Genomic DNA, 11,058 nt, shown 5'->3' on the forward strand with positions numbered 1-11,058 from the left:
CCACTATCTCTGTGACCATCCCCTGCCACCTCAAATGTGGCTTTTATCTGCTGAAGTAAAGTTAAACGGTCACCTTATCACCATGGCCCAGTGCCTTCAGACCGTGGCTCTTCCCAGCTTGTCAGCCACCTCGAATTTACCACATGCAAGAATCAGCCGTTCGGTCCATCTGCTCTGTACTAGCCCTGGAACAACTTCTTCTCCTTCCCCACCACCTCCTCTCTTCCCTCACCCTCCCGCCAATACAGCTTCTCCTTAACTCATGGGTGGCTCAGTGGTGAGCACTGCTGCCTCACAGTGCCAGGGACCTGGGTTCAATTCCTGCCTCAGGCAACTGTCTGTGTGGAGTTTGCACATTTTCCCCGTGTCTGTGTGGGTTTGCTCCGGTTTCCTCCCACAGTCCAAAGATGTGCAGGTCAGGTGAATTGGCCATGCTAAATTGCCCGTAGTGTCACGTGAAGGGGTAAATGTAGGGGAATGGGTCTGGGTGGTTTGCTTTTCGGAGGGTCAGTGTGGACTTATTGGGCCAAAGTTTCCACACTGTAAGTTATCTATCTATCTAATCTTAACTCTATCCTCCCTATCCACCTCAATTCCCCGTGGGAGCGAGTCCCGCTGTTCCCTGACTGTATTTACTGAGGTGTTTATTTCAAATATATACTTTGTTCACAGCAAAAACATCTTCATCGTCACAAACGCAGTTCCATTCTGCACATCCCAGAAACAAACACTGGAGTTTGACTCTATCCAAAAACTAGACCAAATGCATCCCTCTTCGACAAATACCACCCCTCACTTCTGTGCCCCTTCCAGTACAATCTCATCTCCGCTCTCTTCCCCAATGTCAAAGACCTGTAACTCCGAGCAGACCCTCGGAATCTTCCCCTCAAATTGCCCTATCCCCTCAAAGTTGGGGCGAGTCCCTAAGGTAGATGGGAGTTACCCTGTCTCCGGGGCACACCAAGGGTTAATCAGGCAGCTCAGGGGGTGGGAGGAGACAGATCAGCCAATGGCTGACGAGCTCTCAGTAAATTGGGCAAGGGCTCGTCTCTGTGACTCCTCTGACACTTGGGACACGGACTGCTGGTGGGTGAGTTGTCCTTTTAATGTGCAATTGCTCCTCGTCTTGGTTCGTGTCAGAGTGGGGAAAGGTGTGGGAGAGGGTGTTTAATCAGGAAGGGGATCTGAACCCCCCCCCCCACGCCCCAGAAAGAGAGAGGCGGGGGGGGCTATTTCCGAAGCAGCTTCTAGCTGGAGAGGAACAGGCAATTGTCATATGTAGAATTGTAAAATGCTACACTTAGAGTTCACTGAGTCTAGAACCATCTGAGCTCAGTGCTGTTCAGGACATTGGTTCGGCCACTTTTGGAGTACCGTGTACAATTCTGATTGCCTTCCGGTAAGAAGGATGTTAGAAAACTGGGAAAGGTGCAGAAAAGGGACTGGATGGTTTGAGAGGCTGGGGCTGTTTTCCCTGGAGTGTCGGAGGCTGAGGGGTGACCTTATAGGAGTTTACAAAATCATGAGGGATGGGGTAAATAGAGTCATAGAGATGTACAGCACGGAAACAGACCCTTCGGCCCAATGCCGACCAGATATCCCGAGAAAAGGGACTGGATGGTTTGAGAGGCTGGGGCTGTTTTCCCTGGAGTGTCGGAGGCTGAGGGGTGACCTTATAGGGGTTTACAAAATCATGAGGGATGGGGTAAATAGAGTCATAGAGATGTACAGCATGGAAACAGACCCTTCGGCCCAATGCCGACCAGATATCCCGACCCAAGTAAACCTTTTCTGAAGTAGCCACGCTTTTATCCCCCAGGGTAAGGGAGTGCAAAACCAGAGGTTTAAGGCGAGAGAGGAATGAGTTAAGAAGGGACCCAAGGGGCAACGTTTTCACGCAGAGGTTGGTGGGTGTCTGGAAGGAGCTGGGAGACAAAGTGCCGGGGGCTGGTACTATTATATTACAAAGATAAGGTCACGGAAAACAGAAGGGTTTACAGGGAAATGGGCCAAATGCAGGCAAGGGGGACAGGTTCAGTTTGGGAAACGTAGATGAGTTGGGCCGAAGGGTCTGTTTCCGTGCTGTACGACTCTGTTGAGGGCACCAACTCACCCGAAAGAGTAACGTCAAAGAGTGCGGGGATAGAGAGGGCAGAGGACGCGCTAAGGGTCAGGGGGAGCTCCCGAGGAACGGGGCTCTCGGCTTTGGACCGCACCCCTCCTCAGCTGGACAGACCGGGTAGCCCTGCTCAAACTCACCAGGAGCTGAAACTCCCTTGCGTGGAGAGAATGAAGGTGCAAGCTCAACCAGGTGGATCGAAAAGGATCCGAAAAACTCAGACATGTTTGCTGTTTGAGCTAGGGGTGGCGGGATTGGGGGGAGGGAAGTTGGCAGGAGGAGAACGGCTGTGAGTTGACTGGGCGCTAGGCAAATGCACGTCCATGTTGCTGTTCCCGCCTGCAGTTGTGAGATAGGGCAGTCTGGGGGCCATTGATGGCTGCTGAGGGGGAGACGATGATGTAGCTGTGATCCAGAACCCTGGGCTCACACCATAACGACAGGAGCTACAAATTGGGGTGGCACGATGGCTCAGTGGTTAGCACCGCTGCCTCACAGCGCCACGGAACCAGGTTTGATTCCAACCTCAGGCGACTGTCTGTGTGGAGTTTGCACATTCTCCCCGTGTCTGCGCGGGTTTCCTCCGGGTGCTCCGCTAAATTGCCCCGTAGTGCCCAGGGATGTGCAGGTTAGGGTGGATTGGCCGTGCTAAATTACCCGTAGTGCCCAGGGATGTGCAGGTTAGGGTGGATTGGCCGTGCTAAATTACCCATAGTGTTCAAGGATGTCTAAGTCAGGGGGGATTAGTCAGGAGTAAATATAGAGTAATAGGGAACGGGTTTGGTTGGGATACTCTCCAGAGGGTCGGTGTGGACTTGTTGGACCGAATGGCCTGTTTCCACACTGTAGGGATTCTAGGATTCTATTAAATCCCATTTAAAAAAACCTCGACTTAAACATTTAGCCTAAGCTGTCACTTGTGGTAGGAGTTTGTAGGTTGTGTATTTGCCCGTTCGATGGATCCTTCAGGTATTCAACTGAATCGAAAGGCTGTCTTTGTGACACTGTCATCGATGGCTGTGGACTCTATCATGCCTCTTTAGGGAGGTACATCCACCCCCGCCCAGCCTACATGTGACTTCAAGCCCCACAGCCATGCCCCTCTGACAGGGCCCAGAGTTCAGTCCAAGGTGTAATTAGGGGTGGGCAACTTGAAGGGGCGAGGGGGAGCATGGAAATGCAAAAGGATGAAGGGGAATGGGGTGGTGGTGAAGGAATGAGGGGCTAAGTCCCCAGCTAGCCTGCGACATTCCTGGATTGGATGCCACATGGTTCTGAGGTAAAGTGCTCTCGATGCACGTATTTCAAAGTCACCCCCCTCACTATCTCGCTATTCCCCTCCTCCTGCAGGCCTGTGGGTCTTCACGTCCCTACAAATCCGACCTCTTTAAGTGTCTCCCCTACCACCCATGGGCTTAAATCCCCCCCCCCCCGCCATTGCCCACTGCTCCTTTAGCTGCCTGGAACTCCCTCCTTCAACCTCTCCACTTCCGTCTCTCTCTCTCGCTCCCTCTTGAATCGGGGGTGGAGGAGGGGTCCTCGTTTCTCCTGAGTTGGCCCAGGATCCTGCGAAGCACTTGGACGCAAAAGGGTGCTAGGGGAATGCACATTGATGTTGCTGCTCCGTCTGCAGCTGTGAGATATGGGTGCACTGCCTTCTCGCTGACTAATGGCCCTCAGTCTCTGGGAGGGCGGGCATTAATCCTTTGCGGTTTTCATGCTTTTGGCGATGTTTTGTTAAGCAGCCTACTCTGGCCCGTAGCCTGCAGACATTTGGCACGGTAACTGGCAACCGAACCGCTAACACATGGGCGGTTCCTCACGCGCTTTGGGAGGCGGGTTCGATGGGGTCGGTTAGGCCAAGCTCAGTTTACCCGAAGCAGGGGTACAAACGAGACGTATAAAACCCTCTCACGCTAAGGACTGACAGATCGTGACAGGCAGGAGCCTCCTTTACCGAGAGGAAATGGCTGATCATGGGACCTCTGAGAGAGGGCTGCTAAAATGACCAACGGGTAGACATACAAAACAGTCACCCAATTCAGGAAAACGTCTGCGATTTATTTTCTCGTTTATGCTTTCACAGCACAACGTTTGTTACCCATTCCTAATTTGGCCACGCCACTCACTTCCCGGGCGTTTCAGACAGCAATGACGTGTCGGCCATCTTGCTGCAGGGCTCGGGTCAGGTGTAGGCCGAAGCCAGGGTCAGGACAGATTTTTCCCTCCCCAAAGGGCCATTAGCAAATCAGATGGGGCTTTTCTTTACGGTGGTTGGCGCCTTCCAAATTCAGTTGAACACCTGGAGGAGGTAGGGTATGTTGAAAGGCAGACACGAGAAGATCCACCCTGACACCTTTCCCCGGCCGCCATCGCTTCCTTTGTCAGCCAAGAATCTACCTCTGCCTTAGTCAGGTCACAATGTAGAGCGTCCCTGCAGTGTATAAATCCCAGAGGGGCTGAATGGCCTGTTTGACGGCGACTGGAACGTTAGGTTATCCGAGGATTTTTCCACAGTCCGAAGGTGGGTAAACCAGAAGCTATTGTCATTGGCTGCTGCAGCGTCAGCCCTCTTTTGGTAGGCCTCAAAGCCTGCTTGGGGTTCACAAGACCCTGGCTCTGAATCCCACTCAGCCTCCACTGGCAAGAGGCGACCTTTTAACAGCTAAGGGATCTTGCTGTGCACGGGTCGGCCGCAGACATTTCCCGATACAACCCAAAATGGCAGCACGTCGATTTGGCAGCATCACAAGCGGGTGGATGAAGCCAGGGAGATGTCAAACTCAATCCTTTCCACTCTGACTGACTGACCAGCAGGGGACTGGCGGTGCTCGCCAAGGCCTTCTGGAAAGTTCCACATGTCGGCTCCCACGCGCTGACAGCGGGAAAACAGTCATGCAGCTCCGCCCGTCAGCCAGCCCTCCCCAAGGTCATACCCAACACCGTCCTGATTGCTAACCCAGCCTTGAGACCCACTCCGCTTCCTGTGGTGGTCAGTGGGCGGTCGCCATGGAGATGGGAGTGAGGAGAGGGGCCTTGCAGAGATGTGGGCCGTTCCCACTCTGCCTGTCTCCCTAAAAACTGCCCCAGCACGGGATAGAAGCCCGAGGGAAAACGTAGGCCGTTCGGCCTATCGAACCTACACGCCATTCTTAGAAATGTGGACAACAGGATCAGGAGCAGGCCATTCAGCCCTCAGAATGGGGTACCAGGAACAGAGCCCCCCCGGTCCGGTGTCACACACTGTACCCCCAACTCAGCCGGGGGAATTTTTAGAATCGCCCTGCTCCGTGGCCTCAGCCGTAATGAAAGTGACATGCATTTATGTAGCGACCTTTTGGAAACAAAAACGTACCAGCCAGGCCCTCCGCGGCAGTGATTACCCGAAAGAAACCGAGGCGCGGTAGCAAGGGGGTGACCTGGGCAGCAGTTAAAATCCGAGGGAGCTAGAGGGGCTGCCGATGTTGGAGGGCAGAGATGTCAGAGAGAGAGGGACGTGGGGATGAAGGACAAGCAGGGGAGAATTTTAAAATGGAGGCATTGGTGGACTGGAATGGGGGGGGGATGGTGTGGCAGTGTGAGCGTAGGGGCTGGCGATACATAGGTGGAATGTGGGCCCACAGAGGTCAGGCTGATCCAGAGCCCGGGGAAGGATGGACATCTCCATAACCTTTATTGTGGTGGGCACCTTCAGTGTGAGGAGGGTGTAGGGAATTGACCTCCACTCTCTGGGATACTGAATCCTCGATCTGTGACGTTCGAGGTAAATGAGTAGTGAGAGGCAGACGGGCCAGATGACCTTCAGCCTTTGACCCTTGTGACAGCGGCCATATTCTGGGGCCACCTACATCGAAACCGCGTACATTGAACTCCCCCCCCCGCCACTTCCTGCCCCAAGTCGAAGGTCTGGAGATCGAATCCGGCTGGTATTCCAGGGAGACTATTCCCTGACACGTGGCTCCCCCTCCCCCACCCTGAGAGCTCTCTCTGCCTCTCACGCACGTCCCAAATCGCGTGGACCTTGCCCCTTGACCCACGACTCTGGAAGAAATAGCGCAAAGATAATTACAGCACAACAACAGACCCTTCGGCCCACCAAGCCTGGGCTGATTCCTTTATCAGACCCATTACTTGACCGCTTTCTACAAAGGGAATAAAGAATAGGAACAGTGGTAGGCCATTTGGCCCCTCGAGCCTGTTCTGACCCCCCATTGAACTTCATCAGGGAGACTTTGGATGTGGTCTGTCCGCACTGCGCCTTGGACAGTAACTATCCCAAACCTTCAATTCCTCCAATTCTGGTCTGACGGACATCAAAAATTTAAGACTGCGAGTCAGGCTGTGGTGAGGCTATTCTACAGTGGGAGCTATCACACTCGCTTGGAGAGGGGAGACGGGAGAAGGGGTTCAGTGACTGGGAGGGTCTCATGGTCGAATTTATTTTGCAAATTACAGGGGTGGGGGGGGTGGAGGAGGAGGGAGCACGTTTGCAAATTTTTCTTTTCACGGGACGTGGGCATTGCTGGCTGGGAGCAGCACGTGTTTCCCATCCCTATCTGCCCCTCAAGGGGCTGGCTCGTTCACCTCACTGTGGGTGTGGAGTCACGTGTAGGTACACACCACGTAAGAGTGGCAGATCCCATTCCCTCACTCCGTCAACCTGATTGGATGTTTATAGACAATTGAATTGAGAGCTGCCAATGGTGGGAACTGAACCCATGGCCAGAGCTGTAGATCACTGGCCCAGAGACGTTCCCACTGCACCGTCACCGTTCAACGCTGGGTATTCCAACTGAATTATAGAATCCCCTACAGTGTGGAAACAGGCCCTTCGGCCCAACAAGTCCACACTGACCTCCCCAAAGAGTAACCCATCCAGACCCATTCCCCTACCCTGTTACTCTCTATTTATCCCTAATTAATCCACCTAACCTACGCATCCCTGAACATGATGGGTAATTTAGCACGGCCAATCCACCCTAACTTATACATCCCTGAACACTATGGTTAATTTACACGGCCAATCCACCCTAACCTGCACATTCCTGAACACTATGGGTAATTTAGCATGGCCAATCCACCCTAACCTGCACATCCCTGAACACTATGGGTAATTTAGCACGGCCAATCCACCCTAACCTGCATATCCCTGAACACTATGGGTAATTTAGCACGTCCAATCCACCCTGACCTGCATATCCCTGGGCACTATGGGTAATTTTCCATGCCCAATCCACCCTGACCTGCACATCTTTGGATTGTGGGAGGAAACCCACGCAGACACAGGGAGAACGTGCAAACTCCTACACAGACAGTCGCCCGAGGCTGGAATTGAACCTGGGTCCCTGGCAGCGTGAGGCAGCGGTGCTCACCACTGAGCCACCGTCCCGTCTAGTTTGTTCAAAAATAACGCAGCAGATCCTATACATGGGGCAGGTCTCTCCCGGTTTACCAGAACCACTTTAATTTAGTTTTGCCCCATATCTTTCCCAAATCCTTCTCCTGCCCAGGGTGGGTCTGATCTGGGGTGGGATAGAATGTTAAAGCTGACTTGAGTTGGACTCAGAATAGCGAGAGGCCGAGATGGAGTGGAGATTTTTCCACTAGGTGGGAGAGAGCAAGGCCTGAGGGCACTACCTCAGGGTGAATGGATGACCTGAGATGAGGAGGAACCTCTTTAGCCAAAGGGTGGGGAGTGATTTGCCCCAGAGGACTGTGGAGGGTAAATCATTGAGTGTCTTTAAGACAGAGATGGAGAGGTTTCAAATTGGTGAGGGGGGAATTCAAGGGTTACGGGGTGGGGGAAGGCAGGAGAATGTGGTTGAGAAGCATGTCAGCCATGATGGAATGGTGGAGCTGACTCGAGGGGTCGAATGGACTAATTCTGCTCCTGTGGTATGAAGCTCTATTTAAGGAAGCAAGGCCCCATGGGGGGGGACAAGAGGAGTTGAGGTTGATCAGTTCAGCCATGGTTCGATGGGTCGAATGGTCCAATTCTGCTCTGAAGACCAAGGCTGGAGCACTGTGATGGGGATCCATCACCAACCGAGAGGGAAGGGTGTGAGGGCATTGGCGAGGGGCAGAAGGAGGTGGGTGGGGAGGTTTGTGAGGGTGGGACTGGTGGGCTTCAGCGATGATGCTTGTTACTCTCGGAAGGCTGAGATTGAGGCCTACGAACCTCCCGGTGGCCCTGGATGGGGCATTGTCCTGACCAGGAACACACCCATAAAAACTGGGGGTCGCAAGGTCGGTGGAAGGTTTGGGGAAGCCATGGGGTGGGGAAAAACCATCTCACCCAGGGAGTGGCAGAGCTCATTGCCCATGAGGGTAGTGCCCAGAACCAAATTACTTGGGTACCCACTTGGCAAGCTGTGAGGGGGGGGCGGGGGAGGGAGGACAACAGAGAGCAGGGAAGTTGAGCAGAGCCTTCATCCAACATGTCTTCCCACTGATGCCTCGTTGGGGCCTGGGATTCTGAGGCTTCGGAGGATACAGTAGAATTCAGCGCCCGCCTGCTCGGGGGGCTTTCTCCAGCTCCTCTCTGACACCGTTCCAGCAAGTTGAGTTGCTGTGCTCTCACCCGGTCTCCACCAGGCAGAGTCCGTGGCTTGCCGGGTCTCCGCATGGTGTTGATGCCCAATCTCATGGGCGTCTCTCTCCCAACACGTTCCCCTCCCCCACCCCCATCCGCACTCCTGTTCTTGAGAGATAGGCCAAATACAAGGCAGAGAGACACAGAGAGAGAGAGAGATAGAGAGAGAGAGAGAGGGAGTGACCAGTTCACATTACATCTGGGGCCAGAGATTTTCTAACACCCAAGTTACGGTGTGGAATGTCTTTGGGGCAGGAGGGTCTTGAACCTGGATGGGGTTCTGCCATCCAATCAGAAGGTCGGGGAACTGAGAACAAGACGCATCAGTTTAAGGTTAGAGGGGAAAGAATAAAAGGGATCCTGAGGGGCAACTTTTTTTACACAGACAGTGGTACACATATGGAGTGAGCTGCCAGGGGAAGTGGTTGAGGTGGGTACAGTAACAACATTTGAAAGGCATTTGGACAAAGAATGGATAGGAAAGATTTAGAAGGATATGGGCCAAGTGTAAGGAAATGGGGATAGCGTGGGTGGATATTTTGGTCGGCATGGACCAGTTTAGGCCAAAGGGCCTGTCTCCATGCTTTAGGTGATGACAGAAATCGGCCATTCTGCCCATCAGCTCAATGCCTGCTCTCTGTACAACATTGTCCCTTTGCGCTCCCTCCCCTTCTTGTATTATCCCACAGTGAGTTTCCATCTCTCACCCCAATTCTCTTTCAATCATATTCCCCCCCCCACCTCATAGGCATCAGGCCTCTCACTGTAGACGTTCCCAGAGAAATGGGTCAGCCTTGACGTTTCCTACCAACGTCCTGAAAGCCCCCTGACCCCCATCATACCGGTCCAGTGAGGAGATCAGCCGCAGCTCCCTCAGCCAAACCTGGTCAGTCAGGAGCCTTCTTTGTCTACCCATTCTGGTAGACTTCCTTCGGCCCTCTCTCGCTTTAAGTCCTTCCCTTTCTCAAACGGTGGGACCCGCACGGGGAGGGCACTGGATGTTGGCCGTGGTGAGAAACCGGGCAATGTCCTTTGGGTATAGGGCAAGGGCCAATGACGGTAGTAAACAGGTAACGCCACTGAACCACTAATGAACGATTAAGCCCAGGTTAGTGACGTGGGTGCAAATCCCTAAATTCAATTAGTAGATTTGGAAGTAAAAGCTACCATCAATGATGGTGACCATGACAACCATCATCAGTTGTCATAAAAACTCATCAAATGCCCTTTAGGGAGGGAAATCTGCTGTCCTTCTCAAAATCGAGACTCCAGACCCATAGCGATGTGCTGGACGCTTATCCACATTCTAAAATGGCTGACCAAGCCACTCCGTTCAAAAGTCAGTTAGAGATGGGCAGTTACTCAGTGACAGCCACATCCCGTGAACCGGATGAAGTCCCAGTATAATTGCTCCCGCGGTCATTGACCTTTCATTCCTGGGCATTTGTTCCCACCTTTGGGGGGGGGTCAAATTCCGTCAGCCCCCGTTCTGCTCTGAGCAAAGAGACGAGGTCGAAATGTTGGTGCCCGTTCAGGAAGTCACGGCAGCATAGCCCAGACTCGGAGAGAGGGTGTCCCGGCCTATCGGAAGGGCCTGAGCCTGACCCAGTTCGACCCTCACTCGATCTTGCCTCATGGCGATACAACACAGCCAGCAGACCAAAGGAAGTGCATTTGTGTAGCACCTCTCATCGCCTCAAAGTCGCCAGGGTGCTTCCCAGTCAAGGTCACACTTTTACAAAGCACAGAGAGGAATGTAATATTAGAGAACATTTTCACCAGCCATCTTTTATACAGTACAATCCCACAGTCATATCCTTGAAAGTGGAATCGCAGGTAGATAGGATAGTGAAGAAGGCGTTTGGTATGTTTTCCTTTATTGGTCAGAGTATTGAGTACAGGATTTAGGAGGTCATGTTGCCACTGTTGGAATATTGCATGCAATTCTGATCTCCTTCCTATCGGAAAGATGTTGTGAAACTTGAAAGGGTTCAGAAAAGATTTACAAGGATGTTGCCAGGATTGGAGTATATGAGCCACAGGGAGAGGCTGAACAGGCTGGGGCTGTTTCCCCTGGAGCGTCGGAGGATGAGGGGTGACCTTATAGAGGTTTACAAAATTATGAGGGACATGGATAGGATAAATAGACAAGGTCTTTTCCCTGGGGTAAGAGGGTCCAAAACTAGAGGGCATAGGTTTAGGGTGAGAGGGGAAAGATATAAAAGAGACCTAAGGGGCAACATTTTCACGCAGAGGGTGGTACGTGTGTGGAATGAGCTGCCAGAGGATGTGGTGGAGGCTGGTACAATTGCAGCATTTAAGAGGCATTTGGATGGGTGTATGACTA

The 11,058-nt window shown here is 52.8% G+C and overlaps 1 protein-coding gene across 1 annotated transcript in view; it reads left to right on the forward strand.

The window, feature by feature from the left end:
• The first annotated feature begins 998 nt into the window (after positions 1-998).
• The window catches only part of LOC122544402 (transferrin receptor protein 2-like), a 28,702-nt gene continuing 18,642 nt past the window's right edge, over positions 999-11,058 (forward strand). The window contains exon 1 of the mRNA XM_043683649.1: positions 999-1,090. The gene's annotated coding sequence lies outside the window, so the exon portion shown is untranslated. The remainder of the gene's footprint in view (positions 1,091-11,058) is intronic.

Source organism: Chiloscyllium plagiosum, chromosome 48, assembly GCF_004010195.1.
Source record: "Chiloscyllium plagiosum isolate BGI_BamShark_2017 chromosome 48, ASM401019v2, whole genome shotgun sequence".
Taxonomy (NCBI): Eukaryota; Metazoa; Chordata; class Chondrichthyes; order Orectolobiformes; family Hemiscylliidae; genus Chiloscyllium; species Chiloscyllium plagiosum.